The 27,673-nt window shown below is 38.0% G+C and overlaps 1 protein-coding gene across 18 annotated transcripts in view; it reads right to left on the reverse strand.

The window, feature by feature from the left end:
• Nucleotides 1–26,802, reverse strand: part of MBNL1 (muscleblind like splicing regulator 1) — a 205,738-nt gene extending 178,936 nt beyond the window's left edge. For 6 of the 18 annotated variants that reach the window (XM_025880324.2, XM_025880283.2, XM_073898517.1 and 3 more), the window contains exon 1: nt 4,849–5,009. The gene's annotated coding sequence lies outside the window, so the exon portion shown is untranslated. Of the gene's footprint in view, nt 1–4,165; nt 4,540–4,848; nt 5,014–26,700 lie in introns of those variants that run through there. The other 12 variants (XM_025880314.2, XM_025880186.2, XM_025880291.2 and 9 more) reach the window with 12 other exon arrangements.
• Between the last annotated feature and the right edge of the window lie 871 nt (nt 26,803–27,673).

Raw genomic sequence — 27,673 nt, forward strand, 5'->3', positions numbered from 1 at the left:
ATGTGAATAAATTAGCATTGTCTTGGGAACAATCAGCCTTCACACAAACACTCACATTTCATGGGAGTATTACCTTATCAGCTATTATTCACCTCTTTGGGTATATAAAAGATATGACTCTCAATTTCTTAAAACAATGTCCAAAGAGATGACAGTTTTTCCTTGGGAGCATATACACTACTGGAAGCTTAACAGTTATTTCAGAAACATCTTCACCTTTTTAAAAAAAGTTGATCTCATTGGAAAAGGAATTCTTCACTCTATCCAATATGGCTGTATATCATCATGAGATTAATATATCTTGAACTGTTTTAACAAAGGATAATCACAGAAACCTGAGTAAGATCTCAAAAACAGTGGGAAAAGTGCCAAATACGTAATGTCTAATACTGTAACATAAATGCTTTAAAGATTCTTCATTTTTATGGATGTCACAGACACATGTGTTAAGATGCATCTTGGAAAATGTGAATAATCATCTGTAAGAGATGTACCAGAGTCATTAAAACCTAATAATAATATGTAAAACACTGTAACCATGTATTTCCTAAGTGTTTTTTCAAGGATATAGCTGAAATGTTTAAATATATATCTTTATAATATGAAAAACACTACATAAAAATCAATTTCCCTATCTCATCTAAAAATATAAAATATGTCTAGAGACACTTAATGCCATATGTCAATAGCTCTTCTTGCATTCTCTGCTTTGCAATCAATAGTTCTCCAACCATTAGAGAATATGCTCCATGACTCATCAGAAATTATATACAAAGTTAATGGGGATCAGTGTTACCCCTCACACTCCATACATGCATGGACACTAATGGCAGTTACACCTCATACAGCGGGAGACAGATTCAAGATGGCACCTAGCCAGGAGGTTACTCTTCCAAGCTTCTCTATAAAATCTGCCCTCCCCCCAAAAAAGAACCCACTATATCCACCCTGTCCTATATCTTTAGCAGCCTTCAAGGAAGTAAAAGTAAGCATGCTTTATATGGGTAGAAAAGAACTGCACTTTTTCAGCGTAACACTTCACTGTGCATGGCAAAATGTACTTTGGTTATGAGAATATCTGAGGGGAATGTTTCCAGGGCCTATGCCATTGTGCTTTGTTTGCTAGTCAGATGCTTTCTCAAGAATGTGTTCAAATTATAAAGACAATTATCTCCGTGTATAGAAATCTTTCAAAGACCATACTACCACAGAAACCTATTTTTACCTTTCTTAACACTCAAAACAAGGCCTTATAGTCTACAAGTGAAAATCTCATTCTTGTGAATTTATTAATCTTTGATTAACATGTGGTCAGGAGTTTGTTTGGATTTACTTGATGTTTTTATTTTCTAAGGAAGGAAAGTCATAGGAAAGGAAAATACATATGAAGCATTTGGGGATAATTGCTATTTACCAAAAACTATTTTAAAATAAATTTTAGTGACTCGTTTATGTTTGGTAACTTCAGGACAATGATAACTATAGTGTCTCTAAAATGTTCCTAAGTAGCAATCATACTCTATTCTGGCCTTTGAGAGGTGTTAAAACTCATCCCCTAATTATAAGCCTTTTCTCTGTTATTACTACCTCACCATTAAATCTCTAAACTAAATAGTAGTTTTGAGGAAATAAAAATAGATGTTAGGTAGTGTATTTTCTCAAATTTCAGTTACAATGGATAAGAAAGACAAGATACTTCCATGTATAATAAACTTGTTTAGCTTGTAAAAATAAAAGTCAATTTTATTATATTTTAACCAGCAAACTCTTTCAGCTTTCCCTCAGAATGCTGCTTCCCTGCTTTATTCTAGAACAGCACTAGCCAATGGAAATACAATACAAGCCACATTTGTTATTTTAGGTGTTCTAGTAGTCATATTTTTAAAAAGGGAAAAGAAGCAGGTGAAATTAATCTAACAGTATATTCTATTGAAACCAATATATCCAAAATATTATCATCGCAACATATAATCCATATAAAAATATTAATCAGATGTTTTACATTCTTCCCTTCACACACAGTTTTCCAAATCTATAATGTATTTTATACTTAACTAGCCACATTTCAAATGCTCAACAGCCACATGCGGCTAGTGGCTACTGCACTGGACGGCACATTCTAGATTTCCAAAAATATGAAGCTTTTTGGCCTAAAAGGCCACCACTTCAAAATCTTCCTATGTAACATCCTCTATAATCAGTATCGCTGCTGGGATTTTATATTAAGACAAACATTTAAGTGAATACATTTTACTTTCTTCCTCTACTCCTTTGACCCTCGTATCTACTGCTTAAGCTGATGACTTTTTCTTAAGGGTATAGGAAACCCCAATGACCTATTCCCTTCAGCTTCTTCTAAGTGAGATCCAGGATGTTCTCTAACCTGTGCATCCTCCTCACCAAGCAGAAAACCAGAAGGTGCAGCAAGGCTATTCTCTCTCAGTTTCCATAAATAGATATATCAAATACAGGCCTAATGAACCACGACAGTGATAAATTAAATGCAAGGATGATTTTTTTGCTTACAATGAAAATAGGAAATTTTATATGATAAAGTAACACACCCTTACTCAATGAGAAAATGATTTTACTCCCCACCCCCACTGACCCCAGGAGAAACCTTGGGATATTCTTTTCTTGATCTAGAACAGAACCCAGTGCTTCATTTCATAGGAATTCTGTGCCCAGAGGAAGAACAGAATGCTGGAAACAAAATTTAATGAATTCAACTTGGAGTCTAAGTTTGCCTCAAATGTGGAAACGTAAACACAAGCAATAATATTTTAAACCACAGAACACTTTGGATTCTCCATTGGCATGGCTGCGTAGAGTATCACACTTGATGTGTGTCTGCACACAAATCTGTTCTTAGTTACATGAGAAAAAAAATTAAACTAGGCCCATGTGAGCTTTTCTGAGTCTCTTAGTAATAATAAAACCTGATTATTATGTCTTAAGTGACACTGTAATTATAGACGGATGGATGAACAGGTTTTCTGGTGCTGACCCAACCTGTTCCCTAAAACACAAAAGGCAACTTTTGTAGTCCTCACTGAAGAAACCCCCCATTAAACAAATAAAACTAAAAACTAATGTCTACATTTTGAAAGAAGGCCTACCAAAAAAAAAAAAAAATTCACCCCCATGTAAATGGATGAAAATCAGAACACTGTAGGTTTCCTAAAAAACAGTTTTGAGCTGTAGTTGTCACCAACTTTAAGAAAGCAAAGATACAAGTGACAACAATGTGCTTTCTCAGGCTACAAAATAACTTTATTTGGTGTCTCTGGCTATAAGTCTACATCTAAGACGTTCTAAGTATTGAAACTAAATATTCTTAAGATGAATTTTACAGTCGTTGAACTTTCATTTTAACTTGCCTTAGTGATAATAGTTTATCTCAACAGCAAGACAAGGAGAAACACCAACGCTCTCAGGAACGCACACAGATAACATGGAGTGGATCACTTATGCTGGTATAGAAGAGTTAGGTCCTAAATACCTCTGTGGATAAACAGACACCGTGTTCAAACCCAGGAGGGAGGAACACCGTGTCCACTGGTGTAGTATTTCAAAGCGCCTTGCAGAGGGCCTGCAAATCCAGAGGCATTAATTATGACTTCTCTCTCGGTGTATTAATTTGTTTAAGAAATTCCTCAGAGTACGGCAGAGTTTACCATCCATTTGCTATCGCCTGTGCTGGTGGGCACACAAAGTAAAGACAGTGGCAATAACCTGTCTGGCAGCTTCTTACTCCGTCTTAATCCTAGGGAAGCACACTCCACGGAAATACACCACCAAATCCCAGCAGCCGTATATTCTCCCGGCCGGGGAGAGACTTAAGAACACAATTACTCTTCTAGCAACACCCCTGTAGTTGTAAAGTGCTGTGAGAGGGGCAAGCATAAGCTCCACCATATACCTGCTCGTGTTACAGGCTCTGGAATCAAAGTATTCTCACATGACACATTACTACCAATAACAGATTCCGGCTCCGTTTAAAAAAAAAAAAAAAAGAGGGGGGGGGGTGGGGGGGCACATATTTGTCCTGCTTTTGTCTAAAAACCAGAACCCAAGTACTAACTACTTTTCATTCTTTTCAACCTTTCATGAAAGCAATTCAATCAACCAACTGCGGCTCCACCCAGAGAGCGTCTATACTTACTTTTCTTACAGTTTTTGAGTGACGCACTACAAAACGAAGAAGAAAAAGAGAGAGAGAGAGGAGCCCTCTCATGCAGGGCGTCTTCCGCCCTGTAAACTTGGCAAAAGGCAAACTGGACTGAAATACAGCACTCTCCATATAAGGAAGCCCAGCTAAACATGTCATGCGTAATTTATGGGTAGCAGGCAGAGAATTAACCTTTGCGTGCACATATTTGGCCCAGATGAAAACCGGGCTGGATGGCAGCCCCGGGGCCAGGGATGCGGGATCTCTTGGGAGAAACCGTGGCTCGCGTCTGATGGACTCGCATCTCCTCCTGACGAAGGTCATTAAGTTGTAAGTACACTTCCACGCACCTGTTTCTTTCATTTCCCCCCTCTTTCTCTCTCTCTCTCTCTCTAGGCTGCCAAACTCGAAGCCGGCTGCGCTCTGACAGTGTCCGCAGCGCCCGGGGAAGGGCTGCTCGGAGCTGGGCTGCAGCTGCAACCTCCCGCTCTCCCCCTAGCTCGAGATGGTGTGCGATAGGAAACCATCCACCGTGGCGAGCCAGCCCCTGCCGCTACGAGACGCAGCCGGCCAAAGCCTCCTCTCACTTCCTCCTTCAGCCATGTACAGCCCCGAAAGAGTACAAACAATGCAGAGCAGCAGAGCAGCGCAAGGAAACTGTGAAAATGGAAACTTACCTCTCACATTTTTTTTTCAGAGGCAGCCCGACTGCCGACCGAGGGCCCAGGGCATTGTGGGAGTCATGATTCCAAGAGGCCCGCGATTTAAAATTGAACTTGTCAGTTCCCGGTCACGGGAGCATTGTGAGCGCCACAACTCATTCAGCTGCAGTGAAAAGACTGTTGCATGTCGCTGTGCAGCCTCTTATCGCCGAGGTCTGGTTTCCGCTGCTGCTGCGCGGCCCCTCCCCCGCCAGCCCAGCCCCACCAGGAAGCCCGGGGCGGACTCGTCGAGCTCCCGGACGCACGCGGCGGCGAAAAAACGCTCTCCAACTTTCGGCCGCCCTCCCGCCCTCGCCCGGGCGGCACTGGCGCCCCTCAACCGAACAAAGTCCGCAAGGGGTGGTCGTTGCCGCTCGCGGGTCGGCCCCGGGAGCACAAGGAAGCCGGAGCCGGCGCTGGCGAGGTGCATCCCCGCAGCCAACCGGTGGTATCTTCCATCTTACACGTTCAACATTATAACAGCCGAGCTATAGTGCGAATGGGACGCACCCCTACTACTTTCCGCTCCTTCGGACCAGCCGGGCGGACACATAGGTCCTTTTTTTTTTAAAGAGGCCGGCGGATGGGGCTTTTTGTAAGGAAGCCGGCAAGGTTAGGTTGAAGGTGAGAATCAGATCGGCAGAAAACGGTAAGGATCTGATGGGGCTGCCGCCTTAAAATGCACCACACCGTTTTTGAACCTGGATGGCTCACAGGCGGGAAAAACATCTGCAAGACTGCCAGTGTGTCTCTTCCTCAAGTAACAGGGTGTCCACAGTTTTGCAGTTCCTTAGTAAAACTGATTGTCACACAAGCACAAACACTCCCACTGCAGCTTCCAGTCTAGCTTGTAAATAATACTTGGAATGTAAAATCCCCTTTCTTCCCAACTCTGTATTACACGATTTATAGGAGGCAGAGACCCTTCTCTGAAAATAAAATACCATTTTCTGAAATACTGGAATATTCCAAGGCAACTAGGTCATATTATTGTTGGAGCAAAACACACCACAGCCCCAAATCATAATTCATTGGGTGTTATAAGATGCAACTTGGCTTCACTTTGAATGGAAAGAATTCTAGACTAACGTGATGTGATAATGTTTTGGAGATTTGGGGGCAGAATTTCCTTTGAATTTAAGGAATTTTGATAACTTGTTCAATAATGATTCTAATTTAAAACATTGGTTCTATGTTTTGGACACAATTTGTAATGAAATGGTGGATATGGTGCCATGTTCCTCCTACAACTTTGTTGTGTTAAAGAGGGTGGGGCTGGCTTAAGGAGGAAAAGGGAAAACATCGTGAAAGGTGCTAAAGTTCAGGAGTAAGAGTCATTAATAACAGACTTGAGTTCTGACCCTTGGCTAGATCCACAAAACAGTTAATATTGTGCACTGCTCCCTTCCATAACAAATAAATTAATTAATGGCCCTACTTCTCAGTGTTAATCATTGAAAAGTACCCAAGTGCACACACAGTGGAAGCAAACTAAAAAGGACACTGACACTTTCTCAGAGAACAGGAATGGGCGTTCTCTATCTGCCAATTAGTAGCTATGAGGAATTCCTTTTTCTTAATTCAGCATTCATTTCAACAACTACATCGAATGCCTGCTCTGCCAGGGATACAAGAATGGGTAACACAGCCCCTACCCTAGAGGATAATATCCTGGGAGGGAAAAGACAAATAAACCAATTAACTCTGCCTCAGGGATAAATGCTAAAATGGTGCTGGCAAGCCAAAGGGGGCCTGAGGAGAGTTAGGGAAAGCTTCCTGGAGGAGTTATTTTCAACAGGTGCCTTGAAAAGTGTATAGCAATTAACAAGATGGAAAGGGAGTTGAGTCTGGTCAAGTGGGAGAAAAGAGCATGGCAAATACAACAGACCAGCCAACTTTCCTGTTAGAAGTGAGGGAAGGATAAGTATAGGGGAGTGGCAGGAGATGAGCTAAAAGTAGATCTGTTTTAATCCAAGGAGCCTCAGCTTTAGTCTGAAAACCATGATGAACTGGAAGAGTTTACACAGCAAGGGAATAGGTAGAGTTTGGACTTGTATTTCAGAAAGATCCTGTGGCAGCAGCTTGAGGGTGAATGGGAGTGTGGGCTGGTGGCCCATAGAAGAAGGGTGAATGGGTGTGGACAGACTGGAAAAATGACTCATGCAGGGAATGAGGAAGGGAGGAACCTTGGGAAGCTCCCAAATCCCTGGCTTAGCCTACTGGATTGTTTGCTACTTGCCTTTTAATGTCTTCAATTTGCCTTTCATTCTCCATGACAACGGACCCTGACTTCTGAGCTGGGCCACCTCTGCGTCTGCTAGCAGGTTGGCGCCCTAGCCGGCTTCCACGCACCTCTCAGAATGTCCAATGAACCGCTAAGGCCTAATCCCCGTTGTAGGAATTTATTTTCAATTGTTCTCAGACCCTTGTAGACTTCCAAGTTAGAACTTTGGTGTTCTTTTTTCTTGTGGGTTAGAAAGTTTGCTGTTTGGTGCAACGTGGCGGAAAGCAGGACTTTGAACCTGGGTATGGTGCAAGAGGGGAAATTATTTTTCCACTTCAGCACTGGAGGAGGGGGGAAGTTCTGGGAACAAAAGAGAAATTGAAACTGAGACAGATTTTCTGCTCCACCGAACAGATGACAAAGAAATACAAGAAAGACCCTTGAATGTTGGAAACAGTAAAATAAACATCCTCGTAAATGACAAAGAAGAGGAAAAAAATGTTATTTTACATTAGATAAAAGAAAAAGGGATGGTTAAGAAAAACTCCTATAAAATAATGGTCAATCTAGGATTCAAAAATGAATCAAAATAAATTGTGATATAAAACTAGTTTGCCACGAATTTAGCTTAATTTATTAATGATAATACTATAACATGAGTAATGACATTGAAAATTTTGAAGCACTGTAACAAACACCAGATCATATGTTAAAAATATTAAATCATGTTGCCAGCTTTCAGCTACCAGTAGCATTCTGACTGCATTTTAAATTATGGAAATTATTAAAAAATCATTAGTAATAAAAAGTAAATAGTTTCCCATTTAGAATACCACTGATACTCCCTCAGTGCCAGGAAACCATGAGTAGTATGGTTTCTTTTGCTTCTCTGAAGTGTACTTACAGTTCACGGACTCATGAGTGAGTAGATCCATAAGTACAAAAAGAAGGTCATTTGTGGGTGGAGAGGGAAATTAGAGAAAACAATTTCAGATGAAATAAAACTACATTTTCAGATAAAGGAAAGAATGTTCACTGCAGTTTTCCTGAAATATTTCAGACCATTCAAGTTTTAATTGTACCAACGAATCCCAATAGAAATGCAGTTAAGGAGTATGGTTTTTAGAGATAATATCAACTAGCTGGTTTACCAATAATACAGATAAAGGAAATGGTAGCATTTATCTTTTTCACTCAACTGGGAGTCTTTAAGGCACCTGTGTAAGTGTGTGAGTGTGTGTATGAATTGTATCTTCTTTGTCCTACAAACCACATTTAGAGCTCAATAAGTTCTCACTGCCTCCCAAATGTAATTTGGCTTTCCTGGCAAAACAAACAAACAAACAAACAAACAAAAAACTCAATGAAAATATCCCAAGAAGGTATGCTTTTTAAAAGTCAAAATATGAAAAGGTCTTGAATCACTGATCTAGGAATGTTGTTTTTATTATACCAGGATAAAAATAATCCATTGCAAGAAAGTGCCAAAACAGACCCAGATGTAGATCTTTTGCTTTCTAGTCCATGTTTAAATACATATGGTGGAGAGAAGAAGTTTCTGGAAGGCAGGGAATAGTAGGAAACGTTTTTGTATGGAGAATCCATTTTAAGCAAATAAATTAAATGTGTCTCTATTAACTTTCACAGTGGAGGAGGGAGGCACTCTTCTATAGCCTGGATTCAAACTTGTTTAGGTATCTGAATAAATATACCAATAGAGTCAGATGATTTTAGTTTACCTTCAAAGACCTTATATATTTCACACACCAAGTTTTTAAAATCATACCCAGTATTTAAATATAAATAACTTATATTCTATTATGTATTATGTATATATAATATGCTATGTAATACAACACATTGTATGTATAATTTTTGTGCCACTTAATGTGTAAATCGCTTAAGTGTGAAAATATTATGTAAAATCAACATATTTGTCTTAAAATGTTTATAAAGATTAAAACTGAGTTACAAATATTTGGACATATCTCAATTAAGCTATTTTACCTGAAACTTGAATCTAAATCAATATAATTATTTTGACATCAAGCAATAGGGCAATATAAAACATACATTTCAGAATTAAAAGTTTAGAACCACAGAATTTTAGTTGGGAATGGAGCGTTAGAGATGATCTGGCCCTATTCCTTTGTTAGACCAGAAAACATTGTATAAGTAAATTGGCACTGTGACAGAACAGAACTGGCATCAATGTCTTCTGCCTCTCCCAGGCCATTTGTTGTCATTGTTTTTCTTAAAAACACTGAGGGCAACAAGAAACTCTAATATAGACATAAAGGTTCCCCAAGTTTAATGTGAAGAAGAGCCACCCAAGACTTTCAATATAGTTCTTTATTCCTCTATTTTTTCTTTCCTTTTTTCTTCTTCTTCCCACTTTCCCCATTCTTCCTTCCTTCTTTCTATCAGAAAATATTTTTCACATAATCACTCTGTTCCATATTTCACAAATGTTTATTGAGCATCCACTGTTTTAAGTCCTGTTCTGGGTAGTACAGTTTGAGATAGGAGCACAGCCCAAACACTTCCCTCGGAATTTACAGGCTGCTAGGGGGAGCCAGGCACTACACAAGGAAAGCATAAATATAAAGAAACAGGTAAACATGGGAAGCAATTTCAGATGGCAGTAAGCACTGTGAAATAAGAGAAAGCAGGTTAGCGGGACTAGGGAGGGAGGGTGTGTGTTCAAGGGCATGGTCAAGGACTGAGGTAGTCCGAGATCAGCAGAGTCCTCAAGAGAGGCAGAACACTGGCGGAAAGACCATTCAAAGGAGTGGGAACTAGAGGTCTTGAGCCCTGAGTCCCGATTTGACACTAAAGCCAGAAGTCCAGTGGTGAATAAAAACAAACAGGACAGCTAACTTCAAGGAGCCTACAGTCAAGTGAGAAAAACAATGAATCCTAATCAAATTAATCACACTCAAAATGTACAACTGCAGTCATTAGACCTGGGGTCAGTGGGAACTAGCCAAGTGTTTGGTTGTATTAGAGGTGGGGGATGGCACGCGATCCAGATTTGGTTTTCACAGATATAACTAGAGTACTCTCTTGACTTGTTAGTGTGGAGGCTAATGGTCTAGTCCCAGAACAGAATGCAGGAGTTGCACCAAAAAGAGTGGGCTCTGCCAGGAGGGCAAGGGGCAGCAAATGGCTGGAGGCCAGAGGAAAACCCTTAGCAGTGAGATACAGTGAACATTAGAATCTTACATCTGAGAACTGAAGAGAATCTATAAGGTGACCATCTCCATGCCTTGAGGAAAGTGAGATGTGTGTGTGTGTGTGTGTGTGTGTGTGTGTATACACCCTTGCACACACTTTCTTTCTTTCTTGAAGTCAACACAGTATAGAAAATTCAAAATTACTGAAAATAGAATATTTTTATATAAATCAGCAGTGATTCCAATTCCCAGAGATAGTCACTGGCCATACTACAGTTTATATTCTTCCAGGTTTTTCTCAACACATTTTTTACATAGCTGACATTGTATTATATATGCAATTTTGTGTTCTGTTTTCTTTCCCACTTAATCTCATAGTATAACTTTATAAAACAAATGACATCTCTCATGTCATTCATTTGAACCTTCATTTATCACATGAGGTTATGGGGACTGGACAATTGACCCTTGACCAAAACCTCCCAGCTAATAAGGGGCCAAGACTCCTGACCCACAGTGTAGTGTTTCACAACCTATATCCCAGATCCTGAATTAATGTGTCTAATATGTAATATATTAACATTCTACCTGGGATATACACATGTTTTTAAATAAGAACTGTCAATAAGGAAAAGCAAATGTACAATAATGGTCTTTTAATAAATAAAGCAGTTACAAAAATAAATATAGGGACACCTGGTGGCTCAGTCGGTTAAGTGTCTGCCTTCAGCTCAGGTCATGATCCCAATGTCCTGGGATCAAGTCCCACATCAGGCTCCCAGTGCAGCGGGAAGCCTGCTTCTTCTCCCTCTGTCTGCTGCTTCCCCTGCTTGTGCGCTTGTGCTCTCTCTCTCTCTCTGACAAATAAATAAAATCTTAAAAAAAAAAAAGATGAATGACATACAATTTGAATTTTTCCTTTCTTATATGGGACACTAAGAAGCAATCTTCCTCTATTTGCTAACAAAGTTATTACAAAATAAGCGAGCAAAAATTTATGTGACATAATGCTATATAAAGATGTAAGAACTCAGGAGTGTGAATTAAGGCAGTCATTTTGGGAAGTAACTTGGTATTATCTGGAAAGGCTGAAAAAGAAAATTTTCTATGACACAGCAATTTCAGCCCAGGAAATACACCCTAAAGAAACAAAGGGTGCCTGGGTGGCTCAGTCATTAAGCGGCTGCTTTTGACTCAGGTCATGACTCCAACGTCCTGGGATCAAGTCCTGCATCAGGCTCCCTGCTCGGTAGCGGCAAGCCTGCTTCTCTGTCTCCCTCTGCCTGCCACTCCCCCTGCTTGTGCTCTCTCTCTGACAAAGAAATAAATAAAATCTTAAAAAATTTTTAAAAATAAACAAAAATATGAAACAGGTAGCCAAGAAGCCAAAGTGGACATATTACCTATGCATGTTTATAGTGTGTAATTACACGTAATATTATGAAATGCTTTCTACCATCTCATAAAATTGTGTGTTGTGGCTTAGCCCAGAATCCCCTATAATCTTTTAAAAATAGTATCTAATAGGTCTTATAGTGTAAATGTTATAGTGTAACTCTTTATATACCATAATGCAAACATTTCTACCTACTGACTCTGTCTATGTAGAATAAAAGCACCTGAAAATATGGCCATTGCCTTATTGGTTCCCAAAGGCAAACAAATTTCTGAAAATGTCAATAGCAAGTTTGATTTTTCCTTTCCTGAATGTCTATTTTATCTCTCCACTCATTTCGTATTTGGCATTCTTTCTTTGGGCTTCTATGATCATCTGTGTCCCTGTCTTTTTTCATTCCATTGTTGGGTTCTCTCTGGATCTTGTCGGCCCCTCTTATTCCTTGTTACCTCTCTGTTGCCAGAAATCACCTTCAGACCATTTCTCAACAGGTGTCCTAAAGGACTTTTGAGAAAGAACAACTTTTGTTGCATTAATAAATGGTGGGAGATTCACATACACATGTTTTTCTCTTTTTCCCCCTCGGTGCCTTGTCCAATAGTGTGGAAACTGAGCAGTACAGTCATAAATTAATTCTAATATCTTACCGTAGGCATTGGTATGCTGGCTATTGCTTCTTAATTCATTTAACAAATATTTATTGGGCACTGATTGTATGCCAAGAGTTGTGCTTGGTACCGGGGATACAGAAATTATTAAGATTTCTTCAAGGTACTCACAGTCTAGTTTAGCTGGTGGGGTGGGGTGGTATATGTGGAAAAAAAAACCCTCACACTTTTGGGGGAAAAAAGTGTAGTAAATGAAACAATCCAATTAAATTCAATAAACCCGGAGTGCTCACCATGTGCCAGGCAGATGGTAAGGAGGCTAGGGCTGCGCCAGGCCTTGCTCCTCACAGATTCCCAAGAGCTGGCAAATGGTAACATTACCTGGCACGTGTTAAGTACTTCCTGGCAGAAAGAAAGACAAAAAAGTCATAAAGTACAAGCAACTTGATCACAGGAACACTTTGAACAAATCACTGCCCTAGCAATGTGAGAAGAAAGTTTGTTTTTCTAATTTTTTATGCTGCTATTAGCCTACTGAGGGCCAAGACTAGTTCCCAGACTGCGGGCTTCCTCACCTCACCTTCCGTGAATCCCAGGCTGGCTTTGCAATTCTTTCCTCCCTTCCCTCAGGCCTTCAACAACAAATCCTCAACTAGGTGATAGGAGATTATCTGATTAAAGTCATTCACACTAAGGTGAGCTTGAGGCTTAATCCTTCAAAAGTGATTACTTTGACAAAAGATAGTTGGTTAACCCTAATGAACTGCTAACTGGCAGAGTTTGGAGGGCTCTTGGGGAAGCCCCCCCCTTCTCACCCTCCCAAGATGCCCACCCTTATTTCCTTCCCTTTCTATTTCCTCTCCAGAGATAAAGGAAGAAGGGAAACCGGTGAATTCAGGAATGTGAGGGGACTCTAATGACACATAATCTCTCTTTGCACTCTCCCAAGAGGCAAATGAGGTGGTATTATGAGCCCATCCTAGAAATGGGGAGACCAAAAGTAAGGCAGTGGTTCCTGACTTTGGCTTCACTTTAGATCCATAGAGTGCAATCCAGACCAATCAAATCAGAATTTATGGGAGTAGCATACAAGCATCAGTATTTTTTTTTTTTTAAGTTCCTCAGATGGCTCCAATATGCAGCCAAGATGTCCTCCCACTGAGCTAGAGTTCAGGAAATGGAAATACCCACAATCAGCGGTGACCCATTGACCTGGTCCACTTTCTCCCTTTGGCAAGGCAAGTAAGTTCTATTTGGCTGGAAAGAAACAGTGTTCTCTGCAGGAAACTCTGTCTCAAATAGAGTTAGGTGTGGGTAAACCGGCACACATATGCATCTAAAAATGTGGGAATCAGGACTAGTTGTCTGAAGCTAAGGTAGTAGTGCACATTTGTCATGCACCTGCTGGTCATGGTGCTTCTTAGGCAACCTAAACATGTTTCACTTTATACCAGATAAGCATCAGTCGTCTGTCTGTGGGCTTAAAAATAAACTAGGTATGGTTAAGTCCACACAGAGGATAATCCTACATATTCTATAATGCTTAGGTTGCCGTTTATTTATAATTCCATATCCTGTCTCCTAAGAAATTGTGATCATGAGCACCCTTTGAGAATGACATTAGGGTCTCTGAGAGATCAAAAGTATCTTAGGCCACTTCCTTTTGGATTTATTTGTATCAAACTATAGAATGTGTATGCATGTGTGTGTGTGCATTACATAAAAGTGTGCATAGATACACATATGTGTGTATGTGTGTGTGTGTACATATATATAACTTTCTTAGAAATAAAAAGTCTTGCAAATTCTTATATACCTTATGAATTCATTCAGTAAAGTAACATGGTTAAATCATAAATACAAATACATTAATGGGACGTTTCTCATTCGAATCTCATTTGCAGGTAACATTTATGGTTGTTGTGAAGGTGACATCCGTCCCAATGGCCGCACTTGGGTGGCTCTGAATGCCCATATTTTCTGCGACAGGCTTAGCAATGAGTAACTGCCGACAGGACCTGATCCCATTGAGCCTTCCCAGTACTGAATGTATTTTTAGACAATGTTGAACATTCTTTTCCCTTTTCAAACTTTTTCTGGCTATAGGTCACCAGCTCACCAGTAACCGCTGCATTTTTCACTGTCTTTTTGCTGTCAACTTTCCTATCCAGTTCACAAATAGTCTTGGCATAATTCCAGCCTTTCCTAGATTCTGAGACTATAGAATGAGCCAAGCTAGACCTCAAGGCTCTTGAAACATACAGTCCAGCCGGCTATAGATATGAAATAGTAAATAATTATAATCTATTAAGTAAACAATATAAATGTGCAATGTGTAGTAACAGAGAGCAAGAACGTGAACAGGTGAATCTAAACTCAAAAGACGATTATCATTATCTTTATGATCTTTCGGGTTTTTTTCCCCACACAATTCAAATGTCTAGAATTACAGCCATGTACTTACACTACACGTCTTCAGTGCTGGAATTCCTTTTAATTTGTAAGACAGAATTCTATTCCTGGTTGCATGAAACGGTGATTTTATTTCTATCAGGATGCACGTTGTCCACCATACAGGCCCCGAGGGCAAGGTTTGGGGAAATCTGTGACTGATCACTACTATGCCATCCTTGCTGTGTTCTTGTTGTTTACTTTCATTCATTTCTTGGGCTTAATCTTTTAAGGTTATGACATCTACAAGACAAAGCCAGCTTCTCTACCATACTTTCAGAGAAGTATAGCATGTCAGCTTTTGAATTAACATATGAAAATCCAATTGTTTCATTTTTTTTGTTTTGTCAAAGTTAAAGGCTCTTTTTAAATCTTTGTTCCTGGATGTAAAATTATTATTTTTTTCTGTTCCCGAATATAATAGGTAATGTGTGCTTTAAAAAAAATGATGTATCAAGTGCCTTTAATGGGAGTTTATTAATTCTGTTCAGGTGCCATCGTAAGATGTGTATGCATGATTATTCTAGACTAGCAATACAGCACTAGTCTATAACTCCTACCCACATGCTTACTCCCATGCACAGTGTAACTTCCTTCTATAGCTTCAAGACTCCCACGTTCCTACAAAAGCACTTTCCTACCTGTCATTTAGTCTTCACAATTAAATAAAGAAAAAGTTAAGTGTTTGAAAGAGGCTGGCCACTCTGGGCCTCTCTTTTCATGAAGCCATTCTTCTCTGAAGATAGTCTAAATTATAGACTTAGCCAGAACAGCTTTTCCTCTTGTGAAGACTTTGAAGTCTGTTTATTCTTACAACACTCTGGTAGGTCTGTCTTGGTAGAAACTGTGAATAGTTTGTCAGGGTCCCTAAAGACCAAGAACTCTATGTGGGCCTCAGGAGGTGTTAACTTCGTTAGATTAGCCTTGAACTTGTGGAAAAGGGCATATCTGGCACCAAATATCCAACTTATATGAGACAGCCAAAGTTAATTATTAAGAAAAAGGAGTACGTGGATGATGCTTGGTACAACACTGGGTATTTTCCTTACTGTGATGGAAGAAGCCAGCTGAAGTCAATCTATTTCATTTATGACTAAATTCCCAGGTGACTCGAGAGAAAACGCAGCGTCCTTTGGGGTTACTGGCAATAGGTATACACGTGCCAAACATGACACGGGGGTTAGCTTCCACTGGCAAGAGCCATGGCTGCTACAGCCTGGTCTTTCTGCCTGGGTTGTTGGCTCCTCTTGGAAACAGCATAGCCACCTCTCCCCCACCAAACGGTTGCAATGGCTTGTGTTTGCACCACACTCCTCAGAGGAATCAGGTTAAAACAGAAGGGGGTGTTATTTCCAAGGCTGCTGCTCTGCTTTTGCCTTGACTCCTATGAAATAAAGACAGTCTTTGGAGTCTGTTATGAGGCACACGTTTCCTGACACTCTCCCCGACTCTCAGTTTCCTGCTAACATAAAATGTCTACCTCATAGAATTGTGGTAATGAGTGATTTCACAGGAGTTGAGCTAGCATAGGTCAGGCCTTTGACAAATTGCAGCTACTATAATTATTTGAAATGATGAATTTAAAAATAGAGAATACTTAAAAAAACAAGCTCGTGAAACTTCAGATCTCTTCAAAATATGAGGATTAAAATCAAATTATAACTTTAATAAATTTACAGCTATGGTTTATAAGATAAAAGACAGATCCTCTCACAGTTTTTTGAATGGACAGGGAGGATGTAATCTAACGGGAATCCAAGATGTTCCCTGGAATGATCAGCAGGCATTTTAGAAACATCACTCTTAATTGACCAGAGCACAGCTTTCTTTTGTCCAACTTTCCCCCTACACTTTGGAGCCATATGTGATTTTTTTTTTTTTTAATGCAGTAGGAGCTGTTGCCACAGGATAAAAATTTAGTTGTCTACTTGCTTCTTTTAAGTAATACAAGTCAAGAGATGTTCCAGGCATAGGCCCTCCCTTTTTTTTTTTTCAGCTTTTACTCCTACCTCCCTGAAAAATGTATCTCTCGATTTCATCAGAACAAACACCCTCGGAGCTCTAAGTGGAGAAAATAATGATTATGTGTTGCTAAGTACTATTTAGTAACAAAGGTTTGGGCCATGGGAATGGTGACATCACCCACAGAAAGAGGAACATTTACACTTTTGAAAGAGATCCTTTTCCAACGCGATGGGTCATCAACCAGAGGAACAAAGCCAAATGAGGCAGGAGGAGAGGACACCTGGCTCTGGAGAAGGCGTTTTTAGCATCCGAGTCTGGAGTCATGCCCCAAGTCCACATGCTCTTTCTACGCTCCCCGCCTGAATCTAGTTCCTGTCAACAAATGTGTACTATTCTTACTGTAGAAAATCTGCTACTCTCATACTTCAGTATATTTGCTTCTTGGTGAATCTGTCCACCTGGAGTAAGCAGCAGGTCAGGAAGTGGCTTCCTGTTTCAGGAGTGTTCTCTAAATAGTGACATATTGCAGATATCCATGCATTTACACACGCATGCTCTTGGAAACCACACGCCATCTCACACTTTGCAATAATCCAATGATACGTGAGTCATCATACCCACGTGTTTGCATGATACAATGGACCGCATCACTTAAAAGCACGTAAGTCATCTGTACTCTTCCACACTTCCCAGGATGAGTAACATAATGATTTTCTATTTGGGCGTTGTCAGGAACACTCAAAAGTCGGCTTGTGGCTCCTACAATCTCGTGTCTGCCTGCCTTGGGGAAATTACCATTGTGTTCCTCCCTACCCCACCCGTTGTCATCCTAGCCACACTCAGTCCAACACCACTGGTAGGTTTTTTTGTTGTTGTTGTTGCTTTTGTTTTTTTTGGTCATTGTCAGTTCTTAACCCAAATCAGAAATAGAAGCAGCCACACTGGTTGTCATTAACTTCTCAAGTATATGGGGATGCCATTTGTTCTTAATAGCTATTAGGTTTGTTTAAATATAATAATAAGAAGAAGAAGAAGAAGAAGAAGTCGTTTGTAGTAAGATATTCTATATTCCCTTCCCAAATCACACTCAGCCTCCCAACTCCCCCAACTCCCCCACACCAAAGTTGTGTCCATATAATTCTGGGATTTAAAATGTAATAATTGGATGATTGATCTCTTGGGATAACACAAATAAACCAGAGGAAATTTATAATTATTCTGAAAATGCAGTGTAAATAACTGCTACTTATAATAAGAACAGGTTGATGCTGCAAGAGTCCCTACCATCATTGGTGCTGGGATTTGAGAAGAATAAATAAGAGAACAGCTGTTGTCTCCAGAGACTGTAAAACAGCCTTTTCTCTAGTTTTATCTACTTCATATCCATGCAGAAACTAAGGTGCCTGATGACCCCATTACCAGATATCAGGTTACCTATTTCAATGGCCACGATAAAGGTCAGTTATTCCCCAGGAATTTTGCTGAAAAATCTTAAATTGACTCATTTAAATAATATTTAGGCCCTTTTCACTTTTATGAAAAGGCAAGCAAGAAAATGAGTTAACTTCTGAAGATAAGCTCAGCTTACTTGAAATTTATCTAAATATAACAATTTATCACCTGAGAAAGCTTTTGACCTATGTAGTAATTGCTGCTTCTCTTCAAACAACAGTTTTTCCTATCCTGTGTTAAACACAGATAATGAATGGGTCATATGTTGCACCTGTTTCCCCAGTACATACACGTGCCTGTCCTTGCAAATATTTGCTCAGAGGGTACAACTCCTTGCCTTGGCCTACAGCCTCGGTAACCTGGCCCTTTGTCAACCCCAGCTCCCTAGCTTCATCTCCCACTACCCTCTGAGACCTGGACTTTTTCTATCTGCTTTCCAGATAAGCAGATCTCATTCCTGTCTCTGCACTTGCCCATCATTCTTCCCGGGGTCCTCTGCATGGAACACTCAAACCTCTCATCACGCAGGTCTTAGCTTAAATATTTCCCTTTCACAGAGGCTGTCTTGGGAGGTCAGGTAGGTAAAGAAGCTTCCCTTCTCTGTTTCTCTGTCCTTTTATTTTGCTGAATTGTCTTCACGCTGCTGTCTGTCATCATCTGAAATTCCCTTTTCAAAAATTTACTTGTTTACTGGCTTACTCATCATCTTTCCCCACTAGACTGAAGTTTAGCTCCTTCAGGGTAGAAACTTGGTCTTGGTCACTGTTTTCCCACAGCATCTAGATGGGTGCTTAATGCATATAATACTTGATATATGAATACATGAATAGATGCACTTCGAAATGGAAACAGAGGCTTCTCACAAGAATTAAAATCCTCTCTTCACATAGCCCACTTCCTGAGAAGAACTACAAAGGCAAGGTCACCAAATACCTCCTCTGGCAGGACTATAGAATAGAAAAAAAAAGTGCCTCAATGTTAAATTCATGTAATATTAAAATGTTTTTCCAGTTCTTTGACAATTTTCTGAATTTTTTTGAAAATGTATTATCTGAATCCTTTTCCACTTCATCTGATGAAAACTTTGATCATTCAACCTTAATGCTGCCTCCCCCAGGGAGCTTTGTGCCATCACTGCACAAAGAAATATAACTCTCAAGTATTTTAATGTCTCAGGTGACACCTTGCATTTTTCATATCGTGCTGAAAATTCATGTCCTTTGAGATTTTTCCTACTAGAGTATAAGCTTTCGGAAGGGCTGTGCCATGTAATGTATACATTTATAACTATATTTAAACCAAAGCTTTGCCTACCCTGCTTCTCAATATAAGTACTAGAGGCAGAATATTAATGATAAAGATCCATTGTAGAGACAGACATGCCAGGATCAGTTTTGTGACCATTATCAAGCTAACTCTCAGAACATTTTTTTCCTTAAATCTGTAAAATAGTAATAATGATACTTATTTCACAAAGTTAGTGAGGGAGTTAAATTTGTTAATCATGTGAAGCACCTAATATACAATGGTATTTTTAAAAAACTGGTACTAAAACCTGGTACTAAAAATGATATGCAATGGTACTAAAAACTAGTACTAAAAAATGTAATAGTAAAGTAGTAAAGAGGTATGAGTACAAAAGTTTGCAAAAAGTTAAGGAGATATATTTTTTTAACTTAACATTATCATGATCATCATCATCACCATCATCGTCATCATCACCATCATCATCATCGTCATTTAGGACCTAACAGTCTCAAGAACCAAGTCCTATGTTTATAACCTTAAACTTGATCTGTTGGATACACACACAAAACAACCCCAAACAGTTTTCCTAGAATAGCTTTAAAATCCACTTCAAGATGAAAAATAGAACCAGGAAATAATTACAAAACATTATGTGAACTATATGCATAGCCATGAGGCCAGCACAGGCAGATGGTTAATCAAGGAAGAATTCTGGAAGGACATTGCTCTTCCATCTGGCTTGAGGGAAGCAATGAGCCCTAACTGGCAAGGGAGGGTGGGCACATGTTTTTCTTGGGGGTGAGGGCAAAGGCAGAACGAGTGCAAAGTCAGTGGGGCAGCAATACAAGAGTGATTGCCCCCAGGATTCTAAGAGATTAGTGGCACCCACTGTGAACCCATCCCTTTTTAGCTCAGTGGAAGAGAGCCAATACACAAAGAAGAGAACTCGGACAACAACTATTTGTTGTCTCCAGGGACCACTTCTTTTGTTTCAGTTCCTTTCCCTCCGTGTTAACAGAAATATCCCACCTGACAATTGCATGGCAGTGCAGAACACCACCATAACCATGGCCTCCTAACATGACCTTGGGAGATAGCTGTTATTTTTAATATGTTTGTTTTATTTGTATATGAGGCTCAGAACTGGTGAGGCCTTGTGCTTACTCATCATTTGAGTGCCTGGTATGTTCCATGCATTTTTCTAGACACTGAGGATATAACATGAACCAAACAGACCAAACCCTGCCCTTATGGAACTTACATTTTAGTAGCAGAAACACAATGAGTAATTAAACAAAGAAATAAGGATAAAAATTTTATGTAGCATTGTGTTATCAAGAAAATTAAAATGAGCTAAAAGGATGGAGTGACTGGGTTAGGGACACAATAATAAAATATGTAGTTGGTCATGGAAGACATCCTTAAGGAGGAACATTCAAATATCTGAATAAAGAAGGGTTGTGTCACAGTAATGTGTGGGAAGAATATGCCAGGAAAAGAGAGGGAAGAGCATGTGCAAAGTCTCTGAGTCAGGAATGAGCTTAGGATGCCCTAGGGGCACAATAAGGAGTGGAGCCAGAGCATAGCGAATGAAGGGATGAGAGGTAGGGTATGAGGATTGAGATGTAGGCAGAGGACAAGACACATAAGCAACAGAGAGGATTTTGGATTTTTTCATAGTTAAAATAGGAAACCATTAAAGAATTTTGAGCATGGAGTCACATGATTTGATTTCTATTTTAAAACATCATGCTAGGCAGGAATGCAAGAGTTGAAAAAGAGGGATTTCTTAATAGACTACAAGAAGAACGGAGATGTCCAGAACAGAGATGATAGTGTCTTACACTGAGCTCAAGATGGTGGAAAGGATGAACCTGGTCAATGTTGGGATGTATTTTGGAAATAGAACTGACAGGCTTGCCGATAAATAGGATGTAGGTGAGGGAAAGAAAGAAACTAGTGATGCTTTTGACCTGGATAACTGAGTATAAGGTGGTATCATTTACTAACCAAAGAAGATTGGGCATGGAGCAGAGAGAAGGGTGGGCAATGAGGGGCTTTCTTTTGGACATGTTAACTTTAAGTTACTGTTAACATCTGAGGTTTAATAATCACTTTAAGGTATGAGTACAAAAGTTTGCAAAAAGTTAAGGAGGTATATTTTTTTAACTTACAGTTATGGAGCTAGATATCTGGAGAGAAAAGAGAAAAGTAACCATCCAAGATTCACAGTCAGTAAGTGACAGAATGGAAACTGAAAATGAATCTTGACACTGACCCACTTTCTCTTCCTACCTCAAATATCAGGATGCATTCATCATTATGAGTACTAGAGTAGAATATGGGGGAGTGCTAGGGGCAGGAATCTAGAATCACTTATAGAAAGGGTGAGAATTTTTCCAATGCTTGTGGACTACACATATTCATGGTTGCTTCTTATCTATTTTTCTGTAGATGTGATGATACATGCACATTTAACTTTTAAAAATCCACTCTGGAATAATAAATTAATAAGGTTGACCAAATACCTCCCGATAACCTACTTTCTTTTCTGACATTGCCACCTTTTGGAATGTCCAGGAAAATAATTAACTTCAGACTAAATGTAGATTGAACAGAATTGAAATAGGAAGTTATAAATATAAATATAAAAGTTTAACCAATAACTCAAACAGGTATTTGACAATTTGAGCACCATAATAATTAAGGCAGCACGGAATTATAAACCACTGGAAAGACAGAAATTTGTGACTTTATACCAGTAACAGATATATAAATTAGTAATTAAATACAGGAGAGAAGGGAGTTCTTTTTCTTACTTTAGAATGCAAAAGTCTGACTGAAATACGCAGAGAGTGCTGGAGCTGGAGAATCATGATTTTATAACTATGATGCATTACAGTAAAGACTGCATCAGATGAGAACATCAATTAATAGTAAACCCAAAGGGAAATTTTTCATGAGGAGTTGTCATTATAAAAGGGAGAAATGAGGCAACACTTTGACATGGCAACCTAAATTAGCATTACCAATGGGGCATAGATGAGCATCGTGTGGCTCTAGGTCCGATAGCATAAGGGGAGACATCACCTTTGCAGTATTCTAACAAAAAATGCATGACCATAATCTCATCATGAGGAAATGTCAGACAAATACAAATGGGGAACACTCTGTTAAAAAGAAAAGAAGAAGAGTTGGTGGATAGATTTTAAGGTTTTCAATCTTATAAAAGATAAAGAAATGATGTGGAAATGTTCCAGATTAATGGAGGCTAAAGAGACATTGCAACTAAATGTAACACATGACTCTAAACTGGATCCTTTACTGGAGGGGAAAATATTATAAAGGGTATTATTAGATAAATAGCAAAATTGGAATATGGGCAAATATTAGATAAAAATATTGTATCGATGTAAATTTATGAAGTAGATATTGTAACGATTACATAAGAGACTACCTCTATTTTTAGCAAGTACAAGCTGAAGTCAAGGGTCATGTTCTTTTATAACTTACCCTCAAGCGGTTCAGAAAGAAAAAAATGGAGACAAAGATATAGATAGAGAAAGAATAAGAGCAAATCATAAAGCAAATAGAGTAAAATATGAAGATTAGGTAAATCTGGGTAAGGGCATATAGGTATTCATTACACTATTTTTATTTTTGCAATTCTTTTAAGCTTGAAATTATTTCTTAATAAAAAAATTTAAGTAGATGAAGTATAATAAGCATTTCTAGTGAGCATTTAAGAAACTCCAATGGCATTAAATACGATTTTTACTCAGAAGGCAGCCTAATTGCCTTGAGAATGTTCCTGCCTCTTCTCTAATTCAGATCTGTTCACCAACACAGGAAAAGCGAATAAGTATTCTGCTTCGATTTTTTTTCTTATGCAAAGTGAAAATAAATCAAACTGGGTTATGATTAAAGAAAAATGCTGCTAATTTTGTTTTTTTCAGAATCAGAACTGTGGTGATGTTTTTCACGATCATATTACTATTTGTGTTTGTTTCCAAAGTGAAAAGAATTTTGATACTGTGATAACCACCAAATATTGAAAAAACTGAGAACTTACAATGAGATATCTGTAAAATAGAATAATAATGAGCTGTGACGTTTTATACTAGCTTGTGGAGTAAAACCAGTAGGCTAACTTCATTTCTGATTTACTTTCCATGGTTCCAATATGATTTAATGATGTTAATGCCATTTTCCTTTCAATTTGGATATAAAACTACAAATTTGCGATTTTCCGTAGTAATACTGAAAAATTAAGACCCATTTTTGTATACATATAAAATAATGAAAAGACAAAGTGGGAAAGTATTTAGAAAACATCAAATCTATTAGTGTCTAATTTTAGTTCGTATAAAATAATAACAATATCAATGATGTTAGGGAAGTATCGGAAACAACAATTCTCAAACAGCAAATAATTTACATTTTAAAGATTTCAAAATTAAACAGTGTTTTTATTTTCTAGGGTACAGATGTGTACATTACACTGCATAAAATGTATCTTCTTAAATGGAAATATTCAGAAATGTAAAAGAACTTGCCTTTATTCTTTAAATTTGCAGAAATTATTTCCTGTATGAAAATGAGATAAATGATCTCTCTTAGAGAGCACATGTACTTCCAAAGTACATATTTTTGTGAACACAATAATTTTCCCATTGAACACATATTTTTATTAATAGAATTAATATGAATATGTTACATGTGGCACTTATTTGGAAGTCATGTCCACTAAAAATAAATAGAAAATCAATGTTTGCAAGTGGACACAAATTTGCATTTAAAAGGTTGGAAGGGACACATTATCCAGATTCAGAGGATTTTTGTTTCTGAATTCAAAACACACCATCCCTCTTAGTCTGCACCCAAACCACAATCTTTCTTTCGGGCAACAAACTCTCATCTACTTTTGCAAATGAGAAAATGGCCGAAAGAAGGGGAAACCAAACAAACAAGTGTTTCAATGTTTGAAAAGTTGTTTTGGAAGTCCAGTTATTTATGTTAAGAACAAATAGCATCATTGTTTCAAAGTGAAATTATTATTGGAGAGGTAATATATTTGCCAAGGTGGGATAGAGCCCTCTAGAAGCAGGTCATTCTCTTGCACAGGTGGGCGGCTTTAGAAAGTTCACACGGTGGAGGAGGGGGCAGACACCCACTAAACTGTGAGATTCGTTGGCTCAACCCTGGATTTCAACAATCTGATGGATGCCCAGTAAGATCACACACACATCATAGAGTCAACCATGTCTTATCAAGACAGAAAATTTCACAATGCTATACAGCAGTCACCCAGTTTCAACTTATATTAGTCAATGAAAATTTATGTCTTAGAGTCACATGAATGTAATCTTAATGAAACAGTAAAATATACATCTATAGTTCAAAAGTAAATATTTATGTATGCCAGTAATAAATTATTTACAGTATTATATCTAATTTCACTTCAAAAAATTTGGATTTGGGGGTGGATTCTAAAGGCTTTTTCTTATTACACTATGTGAAAGAAAAGCATAAGCCATGCAGCTTGCTATTCTCCCAGTAATGGTGAGATCGCCCCCTTTAACAATCCGCATGACTCAAGGAAACCCAACCAGATAGCACTAATTTTTTTCTGTAAATATGACTTTGTCATAGAACAAATTCTAAATTTATTTTCCATAATCTAGAACTAGGCTGTTCATTCAGAGACTTTAATAGTTCACGACAGTCACAACCACCACAACTACAACACATCCATCTTGCCAGCAAGATAGGATTTTCTCTACTTCTTTGGCCTTCATTGGCATTCTGAATTACAGTGTTGATCAATTTAGATTGTAATTTCCTTGGGCTATGTTTTTCTTGGTTGTTATCAGTTATTCCGTGTAATACCACACTATATATGACAAACACACAGCACTTGATAGTTTATGATATCAAAATATCTCATCCTTAAAATTCTGGACATTTCAAAATACTTCCATCTTTTTTATTAAAGAGAGGGACATTATAAGTGGTGTTGTTGCAAAGAACAATAATCAAGTTCTGGTATGTTTAATTAGCGTGTGATACATACAGATGAGTATACAAAATTTTAATGGATTCGTCACAACTATCAACTTAATTTTAAAATTTTGATCTAGTTAAGAATGTTAAACTCGAGTCTACGGTTCATTGCCTGAATTTATAACACTAATAATCTGTTTTTCTTCTCTCTGTAACCAAAGACAACTACTCCCGTCACAGCACATTGCATGAAAATAATTTTTTTAAAAACACCCTATTTTCTAGTTAATGTAATAGAACCAGTGTGACGGCATTGTTTAACCAAATTGATTAAAATTAAGTCCATTAATTTATGGAACAATGCAGACTTTCTTTTTCAGAAGCCATGTGATTATTCTAATTAAAAACAAACCAAATTAAGTAAGCATTCAGATATATTATTTGCTTAAAAAAGATTTAAAAATTGCTGTATGAGAAATACAATTCTTTTAAATAGTTAATATGTATATACATTACTCTAGCTTGGCACAAATAAAAATAATTCTGCTGCATTTAGATTACTTTAGAGTTGCCTAATGAAATTAGTTTCAGCTTAGTTTGGTCCCCAATTATGAATCCAAATGGTCTTATAGTTCTTGCTCCAGTTTTGGGCATTACAATGCAAATTAATCTTAAAACAAACATAAATTTCTAAAATTTGATTTACTTACCTTATTTACATTTTTAAATACTACTATCTACACTACAAATTGCTTTTTCGAAAGTCTTTAAGTATCATCACAATGTGATGATATGAAAAATAATACTGAAATGTAACACTTTAAATAATATTATATATTTTCACAGTAGGTAGTAACAAGCGTAAGAATATCTTTTTTCCAGAATATGTCCAACTAGTAATATGCAAAATTAACAAACAAATGTAGGTAGGATAACTTATACATGTTAGGAATTTACTGGAGCGAGGGGAAGAAAAAAGTTTTCAAAATTTATATTAAGACAAAAGTTCTTTCAGCACTAAACTGTGTTCAAAACTATGAAAAAAAGAGAGTTTTTTTTTTACTTTTCAGTTAAAATAATTTGGAGATCAATAAGAACTTTAAAATTTCCCAGCTTTTTTTAAAAGGTTGTATGTGAAGTTGAAACAGTAAACTTAGTAAACCTCTTCATTTAAAATATTGAGTACTTAAAATTATCAGATTTATCTAATCTATTTTATAATCCAACCAACATTTAAATTGTTGTTCCACAAACAGGAATCCAAATAATAAAATGAAAAATAGCAAGTGAACACTTTCTTCTTACCGCAATGTGTTATTTTCAGTTGCTTGTCAAGCTGCTTAAATAGTTGAGTTAACCAGCATCTCGAAGGGCTCTGACTCCACTCAGCTCTCTTTAGTCAATTTTTTTTTCTCTGCAAAAGGACACTCTACCAAAAGAGGAAGTTGTGAAACATCAGAGTCATTTTGCTTTATAAATTCTATGGAGAGTAGAAAAGTCTTCACAAACCTTACATTTAGTATCATGGTGACAGGCTATAATTTGTGTGTATATATATATATATATAATTAACGTATACACAAATTTATATATGTAAGCAACTTTTCGGAAAGTTAAGTTATTGAAATCTATACTTGATTATGCAATGCTCATTTACATAAGGAAACATCTCCTCTGTAGCCAAAAGATAATCATAGAAAAACAAAATACCGCTCTATGCAGACAAAAACTGTCAAGCTGATACATGAGGAATAAACTTGCTTTTATAAGACTAATTAATTTAAACTCTTTGGAGTATGACCTAAATGCTAATCTGACTATAGACATATTGTAAAAAGAAAAAAAAAAAAGCTTCAGTAAACGGGCATTTTCCTGGAACGTGGGTAGTGGTTTTTTACCTACAAGCCTTAAACTTCCTTTCTCATGAATAGCTGCCTGTTACATATAGATAAAGCATTGCAAAACTGAAACTGTTGCTTATCCATAAGCTATGGTCTCTCACAACTTCAGCCACAAGAATAAAAAACAGGTGCAGGTCCTGCACTGCTGAACATAACTGGTTAAGTTTCTAACAGGCTGGAGCACTAATTGAAAATATTTATGGGACGGTAGGGACATGGTAGAAAAAGGACACAAAAACAGTTGATCAAAGCTAACACTATTGCCAACCTCAAATAGAAGGAACTACTCATATATATACTTCTCCCAGGCTACTGAATAGCAGAAGCAGATTAACAGTGGCAATTTGTATGTGGCAGTCCCTCTCACCCTCCCTTGC

This window comes from Callorhinus ursinus, unplaced genomic scaffold, assembly GCF_003265705.2.
Source record: "Callorhinus ursinus isolate GAN/ISIS: 27379988/994484 unplaced genomic scaffold, GSC_fseal_2.0 scaffold1, whole genome shotgun sequence".
In the NCBI taxonomy this organism is placed as follows: domain Eukaryota; kingdom Metazoa; phylum Chordata; class Mammalia; order Carnivora; family Otariidae; genus Callorhinus; species Callorhinus ursinus.